This window comes from Zea mays, chromosome 1 (assembly GCF_902167145.1).
Source record: "Zea mays cultivar B73 chromosome 1, Zm-B73-REFERENCE-NAM-5.0, whole genome shotgun sequence".
Taxonomy (NCBI): domain Eukaryota; kingdom Viridiplantae; phylum Streptophyta; class Magnoliopsida; order Poales; family Poaceae; genus Zea; species Zea mays.
The window spans coordinates 91,039,891-91,043,434 of NC_050096.1; the positions used below are offsets into that span (position 1 = coordinate 91,039,891).

At 38.3% G+C, this 3,544-nt stretch overlaps 1 pseudogene; it reads left to right on the plus strand.

Annotated features, from left to right (window-relative positions):
* The first annotated feature begins 202 nt into the window (after window positions 1-202).
* On the plus strand, window positions 203-769 carry LOC118476024 (uncharacterized; annotated as a pseudogene).
* Window positions 770-3,544: the final 2,775 nt, after the last annotated feature.

Here is a 3,544-nt window from a genome sequence, read left to right on the forward strand (position 1 = left end):
GCTGTAGTTTATTAATTTTTTTGGCACATGTTTGGTACAGCTAGAGTATTGGTTTAACTATTCTATTTTTGGTTTAAAAATTTGTCAAGTCTCTGTTTTTGACTATATCGAATACTACAGAAAACTCTGTTTTTGGTTGTTTAACTATTCTACTGTTTCTTGCTGTTTCAGAAAAAAAAACCATCTGAAGCTAATTTTTTCAACAAGCCACTTGAGAACTACCATTACATGGTTGTCATATTTGGGAATCAGCAAGCAACTGGACTGTTTGCAAAATGCACCGGTGATCCCCTAGGTTTCGACACATCTGAAAGTGCGGATACATATGGTGTGGGTTATTCTGGAGACTTGGCTGGTCATGAGAGTAACAATGCAAGTCTGACTCGTGATAGTGGAGAATCATTGAACCCAAGTGGTCAAGTTCGTGATGGTGGAGGCTCATCTACTTGAAGTGGTGCAAGAAGGAAGAGAGGGCGCATGATGTTGGAAGATGAGGATCCATTGATATGCACTGTCACTGAAGCTTTTAAGACTCTTTCAGATGCAATCAAGCAGTGAGCACCACAACCACGTCCGGTAATCCCACCCAACCTATGGACTGTGATGAAAGAAATTCCTGTCTTTCAAAGAGAGAATATAGCACACTATTATGGCTACTTGTGTGAGAATCCAGTCCTTGCTTATGCCTTTCTAGAGATGAGACTAGATGATCAGATGGTATGGGTCTCTAGGTACATCAAGACTCATCTTTCTGATTGATGCATCAAAGAAGCAGATTAGCCTAAAACTTGTATCTGAAACTTTTCAGTATTTCTATGATGGATGGAGTCTCTAAAACTTCTCTTTGAACATTGATATGTATGTTGGATAACTTCTCAGTTTTATTTGTATGCTGGATAATGCTGAATATGTATGCTGGATAATGCTGGATAATGCTTGATAAAATTATATGATATCTATGGGATAACTTTCAATATTATTATAATGCTGAGCTAAAAATGGGTTAGATATCAATTGTATGATCGGAGTCAATATTTTAATGCTGGATAAAAAACTTCTCAATTTTTAATGTATATGCTGGATAATGCCTGGATAAAAATGTAACCTTTTTTGTATAGTCCTCTAGAGGATCACTTGGGAGTGATGTCTGATGACCTGGTTCCTCAAAACAAACAAAAAATGGATTCACTCCATTTCCCTAACCAAACACAAAGAAAGAACCATCCGATCCTGTGAGGAATGAATCCATTCTGGATCAACTGGTTCCGGATAGTCAATCCCCTAACCAAACACGCCATAAGTGGTTGAGATGAATTCTAGACTTAGAGAGGGTTTGATCTTTGGAAATGTGTCTTGGAGTGAATGCACTAGCTCTTGTATTGAATGTGATATCTGAAAAACTTGGATGCCAAAGGTTGTGGTGGTTGGGAGGTATTTATAGCCCTCAACCACCTTGTGGCCGTTGGCCAAGGCTGCTGGCGATAGGCACACCGGACAGTCCGGTGTGCCACCGGACAGGTACTGTGCGCTGTTCGGTGCGCCGCCATGTCAGCCAACCGTTAAGGTTTTGAGCTGGTCGACCGTTGGAGACTTCGTCTTCTTGCGGCACCGGACAGTCTGGTGCCACACCGAACAATCCGGTGCCCTCTGACTTTGCTGATGTGACTCTGCCGCGCACTGTTCATCGTGGTAGGCGCTTTTGCAGTCGACCATTGACGTTGGGTAGCCGTTGCTCCGCTGGCTCACTGGACAGTCCGATGGCACACTGGACAATCCGATGAATTATAGCGGAGCGTGCCCTGGAATTGCCGAGAGTGGCTGGTTTGGAGTTGTACGACCTGGTGCACCGGACACTGTCCGGTGGCACACCGGACAGTCCGGTGCCCCAATTTTCAGCACACTCATGTTCTTTGCTCCAATTAGAATGGGTCCCCTAACTGAATTCTTTCTTGGTTTGTGTTGAACCTTATGCACCTATAATACATGAATTCTAGACAAACTAGTTAGTCCATGTGTTTGTGTTGGTCGTCAACCACCAAAATTAATTATAGGAATTTGTTAACCCAATTTCCCTTTCAAGAATTGAGCCCCGAAATTTACGAATAGAACCCCATACTCCCTGGAATTAGTGCGCGCAGCCCAGAAAGCAAATAAAGTAAATAAAATAATATGGAAAATGATTTTTAGTATAAAAATAATTCCATAAACTTGTTTAATTCATATTTAATTCATTTCAACTCCTTTTTGATCCATTAAAGTTGCATAAATTCATAATTACATTGTTTATCATCTGGTAACCTTAGTTTGTTATGAAACTTAGATTAAAAATTATGCACTTAGTTTCTTTTTATCCAACACTTAAAACTTCAGAAAATCATAACTCTTTAACTGTAACTCCGAATTTAGTGGTTTTCGAACCTAGGATCTAGTTACGATGCGTAGAATATTATTATGCAGTTTGTTCTTATGTTTGGTGTGATGTAAATTTTGCCTATACCATATTTGTTTGTATTGCTACGACTAGAAGCGAGGTTACGAGTCAATTGAAGAGCAAGTTGGTACCTGGAAATCTCGAGTCTAAGGCAAGTTGTGCCCTTGATCACTTTTCGTTACCCAATAATGTTCCTGTTAATCACTATAACATGCTCAGGTTAATCTGATGGGACCTAATAGGTTTCCCTAGACTTGTTTATCCCACACCTTGCTTACCACTGAACTTTTGGGTAGTTTTGCTATTGCTCTACCTGGTTTTGGGATTAATATTACATTATGATCATGTTCTAGTTATACTGTTGTTTTAATTATTGTTCATGACAAGATCACTATGTTAATTGGAACATGGAGCTTAACTTGAGATACTTATTAAATTATGATCATGTTCTAGATATATTGTTCTTTTAATTATTGATCATGACAAGATCATTGTGTTCATGACAAGATCATTGTGCTACCACAAGGGTGGAATGGGACGCCCTTGGCTGACTAACTATGAAAGCTAGTGGAGGACTGTAACACTTAAAATCCTATTCTAAGATTTATAAATATTTCTTTATAAGATTTATGGTTAAAAGGTATTTTAATATGAGATGCCTCATTTTTAAATGTTATTCTGGAAAAAAACATAAAATTAAAAGCTTGGAACCATAAACACAAGGAGGACTTTTATCTATTTATTATTCTCTTTATAAACTATATACAAATGCACTCCTTAAAAATAGTTAAAATGAAGTAACTTAGGAGAAAAATATTGTGTGGGTTGCATAATTGGATCATTTTTCTTTGCATGAATAAATGAATAAATTAATTAATATAAACTATACCTGCATCATGTTGTAGTTTGTTTGTGCATCTAACTTAAAAATTTGAAATTCAAACCTGGATTTGAATTGAAATAGAAAATAGGAAATAAAATAGAAATAAAACAAAAAAAGAAAAAGAAAAGCTAACCGTCTAGACTTGGGCCAACCTTCCCCCTTCTCGGCCCATCTCCATATTTTCCCCCACCGGCCTACCTCACTTTCTCTACTACACGCGCGCGCGCTTC